The following is a 14,867-nucleotide window of genomic DNA, read 5'->3' as shown; positions in this document are numbered from 1 at the left end:
AAGCAAAGCGCCGTGGGTGGGTGGAGCTGTAAAAAACACACACGGAGAGGCAGGAAGATATCGCGAGAGTTGTGTTCAAGAGTTCGCGAGAATGTGGTTTATTTTGGCGCCTTCTCTCCGCGCGTTCTTGAGTGGAGGCTGTACGGCTGTTCCCCTCGGGGAGTGGGTAAGATTGGCGTAGCGACCGCGGTATGCCCGAGTTTCTGAAAGCCTGAAGAAAAGCAGTAGTGTTTCTTAACGGTCGCCGCTTACAGGAGGCAGTGTCAGTGAAGTTTCCTCCGGCGGTAATTCAGGGAAGAGGGTGACGTCACTAGCGTAACGAGGACGCCACGGTGTCTTGAGCGCTACGGCCGGGAGTGCGTCCGGGAGAAGCGCGCCGGTGCGCCGCGCAGTGATGCTCCCGACAACGTCCGCCGCGTGTAACGGGAACTCGCCAGCTTTTTGGGGTAGTCAAGTGCCCCTGCAGCTTACTTCTAGATTGTGGGAGTTTTGAGTTGTATCACAGGTGGGGATGAATTCAGGCTGGAGGCCTCCTGCTTTTCGAGCTGATTGCGAAGTTTTTGTGTAATGTGGATGAAGCGATGGCCATATGACTGCCTCTTTCTTCACCTGTTAAAAACGCAATTGCTCCTACAATTCAGTTTTAGCCAGAACTAGTAACCTACTGTTGTATGTGTCTATGACCAATTTTATTGAGGGCCTTATAATTAAGAACAACATCCATTTCTTAACCAAAATTGACTTTGTAGCTTCTTAGAAATAGTTTTCCCCAGCCCCAACCTGTGAGAATGCAAATGTAATGTTCTGAATTGTCATCTTACGACTAAATAATTTTTTTTTTTTGGTATTTCCTGCCATCTACTTAAGTTACCAAGTAATTTCAGACTTTCTTCAGACCTTCCTTAGTACATAGTGGCAGTTAATTTACTATGTTAATGGTACTTAAAGACTTACTGGCATGCTTTAGGAAACTATCACAGTAACTTTTCCAGGTTCTTTACTTTTAGGTAGCAAAGAATGAAGTCAAACCAACTTGACCAACATGGGCACTTTGTGATTTGTTAAGTAGTTCTGAAAGAGTGCTTTTCCCATTGCTGCTCTGAGGAGTAATAATAAGGAGATTCTCCTGGAAATATGGCTATTCTGGGATGGCAACCAATTGGAATCAGTCTAGATCAGGATTTCTCAACCTCTTCACTATTGACACTTTTTTAGCCAGATAATCCTTTTGTTTGCAGAGCTGCTCTGCATTGTAGAGTGTTCAGCAGCATCCTTGGCCTCTACCCACAAGGGCCAGTAGCATACGCCACCCCTTCCCCCCACCAATTATGACAACCAAAACTGTCTGCACATTATAGATGTCCCCTGGGAGGCAAAATCATTCCACACTGAGAACCACTGGTCAGCCTTGATTCCTGCCTCCATCCATCAGGAAGACCTATTTACCATACTTCTGAAGTATATTCCAATTTCCATTACTTTTCACCACTACTTCTGAGTTACCATCACCTCACTCCTGGACTGTTACAGTAGCATTCTAGTGGTTTTTCGGATTCTACCCTTACATCTGCAATTTACTTTTTAAAAATTACGAAATTTTGTACGGAAAAGTGTATAATACACATGTACATAAAGTCTCAAAGGTAACAAGCACCATGCATCCACTCTCCAGGAATGTTCTCCAAGGAATAGACTGTTACTAGCTAGTACTTTTGATAGCTCAAGTGCTATCTGATAGTAATCCAGTTGTTTCTTCTTATGGCAGCTTGAATGATGAAAACATGAATCAGATCCTCTCACCTATGTTCTTTTCGATTTCACTTTGAATCCTGTCTCCTGGAGTGAATGGCCTGAGGGCTTCCTATAACCAGGCTGCTGTCTCTATACACTTTTCCCTCATTCCTTTTTACACTTCTCCCTCATTCCTCTTCAGCTATTGGCAACCATGCTGTCCAAGATCTTCCCTGCTTCTAGGGCTTTTTATACCTGCTTTTTCTTCTGCCCGGAATGCCTTTACAGACTTCCACGTGGGTGATTTGTCTTCATTCAGGCCTCAGTTCAGATGTCACCTCCTTAGATCATCATTGACCTCTGGTTGTGCCATTCTGTAACCACTCTATCCCATTACCATGTTCTCTTTATAGCATTTATCTAAAATTATCTTATGTTCTGTGTGTTCACTTATTGTCTGTCTTCCATTAGAACATAAACTGGAGAGCAAGGACCTTATCTCTTTCTACTATTGACCAGGCCCTAAGACGACTCTTTGTATTCTAGATATTTGTTGAATGAATGAATGAATATTTTTAAAAATCTGCCTCTACATTTTCATTGGCTTTGTGACATTGGGCAAGTGACTTAGTCTCTTTGTCTCAGATTCTCATCTACATAATGGTCATGACCTGTCTTCCTATCCTCGGATGAGATATCTCTGAGCACTTCAGAAACTGTGAAGTGCTATGCAGATGCAAATTGGTATTATGAAACATGTAATTTGGCTTCTGACATAGCATAATCAGGAAAGGATAATCCATGGTACTCTGCTCCTGTAAAATTTTTGGATTAAACAGCCATGTTCAAATCTTAGTTTTGGTAAAACCCAGGACCCTGCAACAGAACTGAACTGTAGAAAAACTGTAAGCAGTGACTTCTGATTAGGCTCTATGTGAGTTTGTTCTGAGTCCATTCAATTTCAAAGCCATTTGTACTTTGCTGGTTATTCTCCAGCCTTTCATTGTAACTGATGAAATCAGACTTTTCTTTCTTTTTTTTTATTGGGGAACAGTGTGTACTTCCAGGACTTTTCCAAGTCAAATTGTTGTCCTTTCAATCTTAGTTGTGGAGGGCGCAGCGCAACTCCAGGTCCAGTTGCCTTTGTTAGTTGCAGGGGGCGCAGCCCACCATCCCTTGTGGGAGTTGTACTGGCAAACTTGTAGTTGAGAGCCCGCGTTCCAACCACCTGAGCTGTCTGGCACTGGCCCATGTGGGAATCGAACCGGCAGCCTTCGGCCTTAGGAGCATGGAGCTCCAACCGCCTGAGTCACCGGGCCGGCCCAGAGATCAGACTTTTCTTGACTAACTTTATTCCCCTTTGCAATGAAAGTCGTCTTAAAAGTGGATGTATCATAGCTAATCTAAAATTGGTATATTGTGCTTTAGGAGTTGGCTAAATATTCAGCGAAATATATTTTATAGTCATACTCTTACCACAGAAATTGGTGTTCCATATTTCATCCTCAGGATGAAGCAAAACTTAGTGTTTTTGAGCTTATAGAAGTCTAGCAAGGAGCATATAACTATATACCAAATAACTATATGCCAAATAACTATAAAAAGATGAGTAAAGATAATAAAAGTTGGGCTATTAAATACCCTGGCAAGGTTCTTTATTTTACCTTTTGATTTATTGGTTACCGAATGACTGAGTGATTCTTTCTTGACACAACTTTTTACTCTGGATTTGTTAAATTTGTGAAATATTCATAGATTCTTATTTAGAGCTATTAAAGAAATAGTCCTGTATGGCTTTTTGAACAGGCATTTTAGAGGGGCAAAATTGTACGGGCTTACTGCCTCACCTACCTCCTAACAACTCTTAGCCAGAAGGATCTGATAACTTCATGTTGTACTTTGTGTGTCATCTAAACCAGGTCTGTGTTTTCTCAGTGCACATTCAGAAGATTCAGGTTAGATAGGAGTGGGGAAGTGGCCACTTCAAATTAAAGTAAATGGTTCAGGATTTTGTTAGGATGTTTGATCATTAGGTTGGTCATTGGTCTTAAAGACTTTTATATCACTTCTGGTTGAGTTTCTAGGGTTCTCTTTCAGACTAAGGCATGAATGGAAGCAGGGAATATTTGCATTTTAAAGGACAAAGTTGCTAACACAAATGTACCTTTGGAACATTGTGGAGAACAACAGTTTGACCAGTGTCTGAAACTGGAGGCAGCCCCATATATAGCTTAAAGGACTCTGGACTTGGTCCCAGGGGATCTAGATTCAAGTCTGACCCATATGCTCTTTGTTAAGTCACACAACTTCTTCCTTTTACCAGCATAACAAAAAGAGGAAGTAATTTAATCTGTTTTTGAAAAGTAGCCAACATTATAGGATAACAAGAAGTGTTATGTTTTTACACAGTGATTTCTGTTTTCCCTTTCAGAGGTTACCAGAGTATCAATCTCACCCTCAATTATTAGAAAATTCTTCTGTAATTTGGATGCCAAGTTATATGGTATGTCCTGATTGAAGTGCTGTTGGAGGATTGATGAATACTAGGATATTGCTTATGACCATTGATTTGCCCTAAATCCAGCCTTTTACTCTCCTTGTCATTCCCCACCTGTAGAGCCCCTGGGCCTTTGCACATATTTTTCTCTTTACCAGAAACATTTCTCACCTCTTTCATTTTACTGTTGCCTAGTAACTTCCATTTTTCCAGAAAGCCTGTCCCAAACTCTCAAATTTAGAAATTTCTATTTGTTCTCATGTACCATATCATGGTAATAACACCATAATATCATTTATTGTTTATTTGGAATTCCCTCTAGACTGAAAGATCCATGACAGTAAGGGCTACATCTACTGTGCCTTTACTGCATAGCACACACTAAAACATAGTAATAGCTAATAATAGCTAGCATTATATACTGGACACTAAGTGCTTTACATGTATTTAGTTCATTTACACAATGGTTTTATGAGAGAGGTGCTATTAAAATCTCGATTTTGCTGGGTTATAGATAAGTGAACTATCTTGCCCAAAGTCAAATATTAGTAAGTGTTAGAGCTGTGATTTGAACCCAGGCAGCCTGACTTGAAAGCATCTATAAAAAGTTGAGTATGAATGTATCTTTCTAATTTCTAGAGTATGGTTCACAACTTAGTGTTTCTTACTTGGATTTTTTAAATATTTGCATTAGTTTTTATCAAGACTTAGGCCAAAATTCTTCATGGAAAAGCAGCTATTCATGTGAGGTAATAAAAACAGATTACGTACAAAATTTAAAAACCATGCATTGTGTCACATGATAAAAGCTGTGTTTCTGTATTGTTAATTGCATTGGATGAATTAGTAATCTAAAGTATATAGTGCTTTGTGGTGTATGTATATATGCATATATCTAGATATGTACATATATACATGTGTACCTATGTATTTGGTGATTACTGTTATTTTTCAAATACATTATTCAGGACGTTTATGTGTTTGTAGTCCACATCACTGGATTGTAAACGTCTTCAAGGCAAGGATAGGATTAATTAATTTTCAGTTTCCCCTGTATTACTACACAGCACCTATGACAGTGTTTCTACTATTTCTGCATATTGGATTCCTCTGCAAAATAGCCCATTTGTGAAAAGAAGCATATTAAGAGTTTTCAGATTAGACTAATCTGAGAATTCTGAATAAAGTTTTTTACAATTTAATCTTTTAGAACAATGCTTGAGACAAAGGTTTTTTTGTGAAAATAAGATAAATTTTCTCTGTCCTTTAGGAACACTTCCGTGAAGATGGAAGGGAGAGGTTTGCTTAAGTGCCATTCCCAACTTTACAGGTTTCTTCAAATGTAATGAAACAATGGACATCTTTCATTACTATATTATACATAGGGCCTCTTTGAACGTATATAGAGTGTTTGGTTAGTTGCACACATCAGTTGGCAGCTGGTTTGTAAGTAGGATCTGTCATTTGATAAGGATCATAAGAGATCAAATGCAGCATCATAGAGTATATTAGAAATTGAATATCAATATTTAGTGAGCGAAGTTTAGAGGTGCCTTCCCTTGCTGGTAAGCCATAACACTCTTAGCTTTCCATTACTGTAGGGATAATGCTATGTTGAAAATTTGGGATTCCTGAAAGCATTGTCTCAAAAAACTGGCCTCTACCACCCAGTTCTTGAGTGATTCTAGCTAATTCTACAACACGCATTCCAATAACTTATAGTAAAGCTGATAATGTAATGCTTCAGAATATATATAATATGTATGGTTTTAGAATTTACTTTAAATTGGCCCTGTACTTATTTTCCAAATGTGTTTTCTAATCAGTGATTCCAGCTACCTCCAAAACTCATTTTGCATGTTGCCTCAAAACAAAAATATCTAAAACAATGTATTTGATGTTCTTATTCTTTGTGGTTAAAAAAATGTTTAGTTTTTTCTTCCCTACTTGGATTATGTATTTATACATCAGTTCTTTCATGTCTTCTGTTACCTTTTTCTTTTTCATGAATTTTTTAGCCAACTACAGGTCCAGATTAAAAATCATCTTTTTTCATGAAACTTAGCCTGATTAACCAATTCTAGTGATCTCTTAAGTCAATGGTTGTCTGCATTGGTTAAATGTGAAGGCTGAGCTTTTTTAAAATGTGAAGGCTGAACCCCAACCCCCACTTTCAGAGACTAATTTAATTGGTCAATATCTGTATCAATAAAAACTTCCTAAGTTGATCCACAGTTGAGAACTACTGAAATACAACTGAAGTATACATGCAGACTTTTGCTTATTTTAATGCCTTGCAGTTTGTTCTCTTTTTGTTATGAGAATATAGTCTTGAGAACTCAAGATCTAGAAACATTTTCTGTTTTTTAACCCAATCAACTTTTTGTTGATCTAGGATAGGGAAGTATTTCTTAAACAAGGGCCACCAGCATCATCTTGGGTGCTTTTTAAAAATGTGGATACCTGTCCCCATCTGGTGAATCATGTTTTGGGACACCTACTTTTTTTTTTTAATAATCATCATAGTTGATTCTTATGCTCATCAAAGTTTGAAAACTGCCCTTTTATGCAAAAAGAATTAATAAATGTTTGTAGAATTAAGCTGAATTAAATTCTGTTTCCCTAGCTAGGCTGTAGTAAATGTTCTGAAAATAGAGCTCTTGTCCTCTCCACTTTCCCCTCTGTATACGAGTGCTGGTCAAGCACTGGATGATCTTACTCTTTGGTTTGCCCAGTACAACTTAGTGCTTTTATGTTGGTAAAAAGCTTAGTAAATGTCAGATTGAATTCTTTGTTGTACTTACATGTTCCTGCAAAGATGAGCTCAACAAGTTAAATATGTGGTTATGAACATCAAAGGCCTTTGAGGGTAGATGGCACTGAAGAGTAGCTTCACTTAAACTTTTCTTAGAACATCAGATTTGGTAAGACCTTGAAGATCATCTAGTCCACTTCTTTCACTTTATGGTGGAGGAAATTGTGACCTACGTTGCTTGAGTGCCATGTAAGTGACAAGATTAATTGCAGTCGAGACTAGATTCCTAAGCCAATGCTCTTTATTTCATGAAATGACTTCTTTATGTAGCAGCAGTGACTGGGTTAAGTTTCATATGGAGGTTTTCTGCTGCCCTAGGTATGAGGGGAAGAAGAATCTGCAGAACGAAAAACATCTTGATTTCTGTAATCAGAGCATCTACCTTCATTCACATTTACTTTTTGAAATAGCTCATTAGAGACGGAGGATCTTTGCCAATGAAATCCTTAACTGAAGATGGATGGGTATGAGATGTAAAACACACTTGGCATACTGTTTTGTTGTTGTTTTTTAGTGGAACTTTTCTTCTCTGTCCTGACATTTCCATGTCTCTATTTATAGCAGTGATCTCTTTGGAATTTGCCTTCTGATTCTGTTCTTTATGTGTTGGTTCATATTAACTGAAATAATAAACATCACAGTTGATTCTTATGCTCATCAAAGTTTGAAAACTGCTGTTTTATGCAACAAGAATTTAATATTTGCAAAATTAAGCTCATTTCACTTTTTAAAAATGTATTTGAAAGGACATGAGAAGGAAAAGAATCAAGATTTTTAGAAGATGCATGTGAAATTCCTATTTTCCTATGAGTTAGCATAATCGGTTTATAACAGGTTATCTTTTTAGTACCTAATGATAACAAATACTAATGTCCAAGATAGAATGGTAGTTTATTTTTTAAATTTAAATGCACATGAAGTCTAAACTATCTTTTATTCAGGACATACTCTATTTTTAGATTAACAGCCTTGCTCCTTAACTATATACTTTGATAAAAGTGAAGATCAAGAGATTTTAGAGTCTCTAATTGGTAATGTCCTTAAGGACAGTGACTGTCTATTTACCTTTGAGATTGACAGAATACCTGGCATCCAGTATATGCTTAGTAATCTATTTATTCAATTCACTATTTATTCAAAAATTCTGGGCATTGTTCTAGGTGCTGGATATACAGTAGTGAACAAAATAGACAATATTTTTGCCTTTGTGGAGCTTATTCCAAATGTTGAATGAAACCATGAATCACTTTGCAAAGACTCCATATTCGTTTTCAGAAAGTTATTTGCATCAGCCTACAAAAGAATAATCTGTAGTTTATTAAGCAACGGTTCGAAGAATTGGAATGGGAGCTTAATAATTAGATCATCCATTCATTCAACATTTATTTCCTAGTGTGAGTATGTAAAATTATTTGAAATAATCACACAATTGCTAATCATTGTCATTCAGTTCTTGTGTTCTGTTTGTAGCCTTGACTAAAACACTCAGTTGCTAGCCAGGCCACCACCAGAGAACTTCATCTCAAATCAGATACCTCTGAGTGCCTCTGACTTTGCTGTACACATCACAGTTCTGGTTGTTATTTGTTCATTGTCTGTTTTTCACACTAGAGCATCAGAGTATCAGCTCCATAGGGCAATTTGTCTGTTTTAGTCACCACTGTATACCAACCAAGTGCATAAAATAATGTGCCACAGAGTAAATGTTAGTAAATATTAACTAAGTTAATCCTTGACCACCCTTCCTACTCTTGGCTGCAGCCTCATCCAGTCTACTCAAACAGTGGAAATCTTCAACTCCAGTGTTCTCTCAAGAAGACCTTTTATCACTTTAGTTTGTTTACTAATATACTCCATCTGTTCTTCTAGTCTTTTGACACTTCCCTTTTTATTCAATCTCTGTATGTCTTGGCCTTACTTTGTCAGTCACTTAAAGAATTCTCAACTCCCATTTTCCTTTGTCTTTCAGTTGTGTTCACTCTTTAAATCCACGACTCTTAATCACTTCACATAGACTTTGGAGTTACATGAGCTTCAATTTACCGTGTCCTACCTAAGTGCAAGTTATTTAACTTTGCTAAGTTTAACCTTTTTAGAGTTTCAGTTTGTTCTTTGGTACTCTAAGCGTTATGAAAATTAAATGAGATTATTGTAATCAGATTCTATTGTCCATAGGTAATGAAAACCCTTATTAAATAATAACCAAAAAATCCAGATGCAGAGTGGCACTAGGGCTGGTTGATTTAGCAGTTCAATAATATATGAGGTATGGTGTTAATTCATCTTTGCCGTCTGCCATCCTTAGTATGTGGCTTAGTGCCCCTAATGATTGCATAATGGTTGCCACAGTTCCCGGTGTTATGCAGTCATGATTGTAAAGTGGAAGAAGAAAGTTTCTTTTCTTTAAAAGCAAGGAAACTTTTCTACTATCCCCTTCCCCTGCATACCAGTCGGACTCAGAGCTGAATTACACAGGTTTACTCTAGCAAGTATCATACTTGATTTTGAATAATTAAGTTTCTTCCCCTGGGACTAAGGGAGAAACCCTACCTTCCTAGTAATAATTACCATTACTACTACATTTGTGACGCTTAGATTCTGCTTGGACCGTTTTTTGTTTTTAAAGCTATATTCACTCCAGTATAATCTTTAGTATTGTGATTTTAAATATCACCTCTACTCCCAATTTTTCAATCTTCCCTCTGGACTGCTTCTAGGAATACTCATAAGACTCATATATCCAATTTTCTATTAGACATTACCTTTTGTAAGTTTAAGAGGCGTCTTAAAGTTAATGTCTAGTATTGAACTTTCTTATCTTCCTATTTTAGTAAATAGAATTTTGTTTCAGCTGGCTGAAGCTTAAAACCCTTGGAGTCATTGATTTCTCTCATATCCCACATATGATTCATTAGGAAATCCTATTGACTCTACCTTTAAAATAAATAAACTAGCACCTCCACTGCTACATCATGATCCAAAACACCTGAATTACTGCAGTATATTCTTACTAGTCTCCCACTGTTGCCCACCATCCTTCCCCACTCTATTCTTAACACAAGAGCCAAAGTGACCCTGTCATTCTGCATAATACTCCAATGGCTTCTCATCTTCCCTCGTACAAGTCAGTCTTTAGTGCTCTATAAGGCTCCGCACCGTTTAGCCACCTATTATTTCTCTGACCATCTCCCAGCCTCTTCACCACCTCCCACCCCATCATCCTGACACAGGAGCAGTCAAAGATGCCTAGCATTTCATCACCTCCAGGCTTTTGTACTTGATATTTCCCTCTATCTACCTAGTATGTTCTACCCCCACGTATGTATTAATACATAGCTGCTTTCCGCTTTCCTTTTTCAGGTCATAGAGCAAAAGCCATTTCTCAACCTTTTAAACCCAATTCTGGCCACCCTATCTGAAAATTTAAATATCTTATTGCCCTTCGTTATTTTCCCTAGCTCCTACCACTATCTAACACTCCATATGGTTTGTTTTAAATGTTTAAAAAACATTTTTTTAATTTACAATTATGTCTTCCGCATTCAAATGTAAAGTACACGAGGCAGGGATTTTTGCTCATACTGTATCCCCAGTATGAAAGGTGCCTTGGCATGTGGGGGAGGTCCTTAATACAATGAAGAAATGAATATCCGTTCATCATAGTTTTTGGTTTTGGCTGGGTCCTCAGTAAGATTTAGTAATCCTTGTTTCTGATAAGTTTCCTTCACCATTCTTATCGAATGCCCTACTTTACTTCTCAGCTCCTTATGAGTAGATGTCCTTTCTATCATCCTTCTTAACTTTCCTGTGTCCTTCATGAAGCACTGTCCTTTGCTTTTGGGACACCAGTGGCATCAGGATGCTTTCAGCTCAAAGTAACAGATTTTTTTTTAACCAGAAGTTCAATGATAGGTGGTTCCAAGATTTATTCAGAGCTGTAACACACTATCAAGGACCCAGGCTCTTGTTCTCTTTGTACTCTACCATTCTCACTCTTTCATTGATGTTTACCTTCAGGGTTATAAGACAGCAAGCATCATATTTTCATCATCAGAAAGGTAGTGCTGCGGTTTCTCCTGGGTAGGTATCTCTTTTTAGGGAAGACCATTTCCCCAAAGTTGCCTAGAGCATTTCCCTTACATCTCATTGGCCAGCCCTATACCAATCACTGGCAAAAGACATGCAATTACTATGATTGACTTAAATTAACCATGAGTCATTCCCCAGAGGCTGAGGGAAGCTCTCACCTTCCTTGAGTTCATTATTCTGGAAGACATTAGATATCTGTTAGCCAGAAAAAAGAGGAATGACTGGTTCATAATCAGTAATATCTGCCATACCATTCTCACCTGCTAGTTCTCTAATTGTACCTACTAAGTCTTTTTCATTGTCTTTTTTTGGTTGGTGTGTCCCTCAAATGCTAGTCATCCCTAAGTTCTGTCTTCGATTCTTTCAAAAATTATCCCTCTTTACCACCTGTGTTATAATCTTTTCAAAATTTTTATCTTTAGCTAAGACTTCTTTCCTAAGTCCCAGTTCAGAATATCTAACTCCTAGACACCTTCACTCACATGCAATTCAATTGAATATTGTTGTATTAGGTTTTTGGGAGTCAAAAGTTAAATAAACCTTGCCTTATATGATTTTACATTACAGTAAGGGAGTTAGAGTACAAGGTCTTAGTAATTAGGAATACAATTCAAGCAATAAATTTTGCCAAGTGTAGAGTAGCATAGATGAAGGGGTGAGTGATTAAATAGGGTTAAAGGCATGTTCTAAATGGAACTTGTATTTCCCTTCAAATGTACTCTTCCCATATTCTATACTTTCATTAGTAACCCAACTGTGCACATTTTTGTTCAATCTAGAAACCAAGGCAATCAAATTTTTTTCAAATCCCCACATACAGTTTTATTGGCAAATTGTATGAATTCTACCTCTTTATCACTTAAATTTACCCGTTTGTCTTTTTGTATCAGTCATCTTTAGTTCCTCATAATTATTCATTTCATTGAATTATTCACTCATTAAAAATTAATTGAACAGCAATGTATTATAAAGCAGGCCTTGTACTAGAAAAAAAGTTCTAGGGGGAGAAAAAGGATCTCTCAGGGAGGTTATAACCTAGTGGGTAAGGCATAAGCAAACCAGTTGTTAGTTGTTGTGATAAGTGATAGAGTTGAGATACTGGGGAAAATGTAGGAACTCAAGGTCAGGGGAAACTAACCCAAGCTGGGGGTCAGATTTGCCCAACTAGAGGCTGAGTCTCAAAGCTGTAGTAAACTAAATGGAGTGGGGGGGACAAAAAGGGAACGCGTGTGCCTGCACACACACACATACACACATCACTTTATACATACCAAAGAAATAACACTTTATAGACATTACTTTGGGTGCCTGTGTACTCACTAATGCTGTTGATCAAAAATAATTTTTAGAACTGATTTAGAAGGTTATCAGTAATAGTACATTGTACAGTTGATCCTTCATTATTCACCAGTTCTGTACTTTGAAATTTGCCCACCCACTAAAATCTATTTGTAACCCTGAAATCAAGTACTTGGGGTGCTTTGCAGATCCTGTTTTTTGCAGGTTGTTTGCAGACATGTGCATGGGTAGAGCAGCAAGAAATGTTTGAGTCTGTGTTCAAGCTGAGGTCCAAGGCAGTCCTTAGCAGTCTTATTTCAGCTCTCACATTGTAAACAAGTCTTTGTGGACTGTTCAGTACATTTTTGCATTTTTGTGCTTTTTGTTCGTGATTTCACTTTTTAAAGAAATGTTTCAGTGTAGTGCTGAAGTGCATTACTAAGCTCAGGAAGACTGTGATGTGCCTTCTGGAGAGAATACATGTGTTAGATAAGCCTCATTCAGACATCAGTTACAGTTCTATTGGTCTTGAGTTCAATATTACATTAAAATGTTTTGAAACGGAAACACACATAAAACAAGGTTATTTATTGATGAGTTGACTTAACTCTGCATTTCCCTTTGGGGCAGTGATTCAGTATTTGCTAATTCAGCATCCACAGCAACTTGATAAAAACATAACTGGCAAATAATGAAAATTGAGCACTTTCAGGGTAAATTTGATGTGGGAAAACAGCCAGTCATTTATAGCAAAGAGTGTTGAGTCAAGCTGGACAATCTAGAAGTATTATTAAAGTCTTTCTCAACCTTTTAAAACACATGCCCCGCTTTTGATACAGACATCTTACTTCACTACCCTATATACTCTTAGCAGACATGCCCAGGTTGAGAATTTGTCTACAAGTTTTATTTTACCATCAGCCAGGCTGATGTTTTATAGTGAAAGCTGAGTCTTTATGGTAAAAACTATAGTTTATTAAAAGTTTGCTAGATAGAATGGGTTTTTTTAGACTGCCCTCTTACTCCAGTCAAGAATAATTTGTATAAAGTAGGGGCTGACAGACATTTTTTTTTTTTTTTTGACAGACATTTTTTGTTAAGGATCAGACAGTAAATGTTTAGGTTTTGTGGGCCATACAGTCTCTGCTACTGCTACTCCATTCTGCCACTGTATGGAGAAAGCAGCAATGGACATAGGTATTCTTTTACACATTATAAGCTCCTTAAGGGAAAGTTTCATGCCTTATACTGACTTATCCTTTATAGCATATAACACAGTAGGGTCTCAATAACTGTTGCCTTGATTTGCTGATTAGGCTAGATAATAAAAAGGCTGTACGTATTTTAAAATATTAAAAACTCAGATATTAAAACCCATCTGTTTAAAATTGAATTATTCTAGAAATACTACTTTTTCTCTATAAATGTCCTTTAAGAAATTACAGTAGTTTGGGGTCATTGTATTTGGAACTGGGCAGTCAATGGCTTAATTTTATAATAGTTGGTGAATACTATAGAGCATGTTGGCTTATTTTCATACATGCCCTAATACTTATATTTGGTAATCTTTGAACCATAGTCATGTCTTCACAGTAACAGTGGTTTAATTATTGTACCTTCACGGATGCAATGTATTATAAAGATAATAGTTAAGGTTAGGTACTGATTTAAATTAAAAGAAATTATTTTAGAGTCATAAATAGTTGAAGAGTTAAACAGATTTGCTAGATAATCAGTTTATTGCTTGGCTAAGAGCCTAACAGTTCCGTGAAACAGCAGCCTATCCTCTCCTTTCCTACCTCACATCTGTGCTATAGACATTTTTCCCCTGTAGTACTTACTTGTCTTACTCTGAGGGGGGATGTTGGTTTCGCTTTGGCCACAGACTTCTCACCTCTTTCTGGCCAGCCAATTGGAAAACTTAACTTGGAAAGTTGAATTTCTGATGCCCTCTCTGGCTACTTGTGAAAGGAGAAACTTTAGAAAAGAATAAAGTGAAAATCACATAAATTCCTCATTTCATAGTGTTCCTTTCACTTTCAATGCGGTTAAAATATATACGGAGAGAGCTTGTATAAATAGAACCATTACCACTACTTTATTCTAAATGTAAAATGTTATTTCAAAAACTCCTCACAGGTATTTTTCTTTGTAGATTAAAAATGGAATACTATTTTACTTGATTTTCAACTTTATTGATATATAATTGACAAATAAAGATATTTAAAGAGTACATTGTGATAATTTGATATATGTACACATTGTGAAAGGATTCCCCCCTCCAGTTAATTAACACATCCATCACCTCACGTGTTTATCTTTTTAAAAAATATGGATGCTTCGTGAATTTGCATGTCATCGTTGCACAGGTGCCATACTAATCTTCTCTGTATGTTTATGTGTTATATATTTAAGTTCATTCATAGGTTGAGGTTTCTGAAAAATTGGATTGTAGTT

At 37.1% G+C, this 14,867-nt stretch overlaps 1 protein-coding gene across 2 annotated transcripts in view; it reads left to right on the top strand.

Annotated features, from left to right (window-relative positions):
* The first annotated feature begins 37 nt into the window (after positions 1-37).
* DNAJB4 (DnaJ heat shock protein family (Hsp40) member B4) overlaps positions 38-14,867 on the top strand; it is a 37,707-nt gene continuing 22,877 nt past the window's right edge. The window contains exon 1 of one of the 2 annotated variants that reach the window (XM_081055060.1): positions 38-166. The gene's annotated coding sequence lies outside the window, so the exon portion shown is untranslated. The remainder of the gene's footprint in view (positions 167-14,867) is intronic. The other variant, XM_081055061.1, reaches the window with a different exon arrangement.

Source organism: Rhinolophus hipposideros (assembly GCF_964194185.1).
Source record: "Rhinolophus hipposideros genome assembly, chromosome: 8".
NCBI lineage: Eukaryota > Metazoa > Chordata > Mammalia > Chiroptera > Rhinolophidae > Rhinolophus > Rhinolophus hipposideros.
The sequence above is the reverse complement of the archived record's forward strand: the minus strand, read 5'-3'. Positions and strand labels throughout refer to the sequence as shown.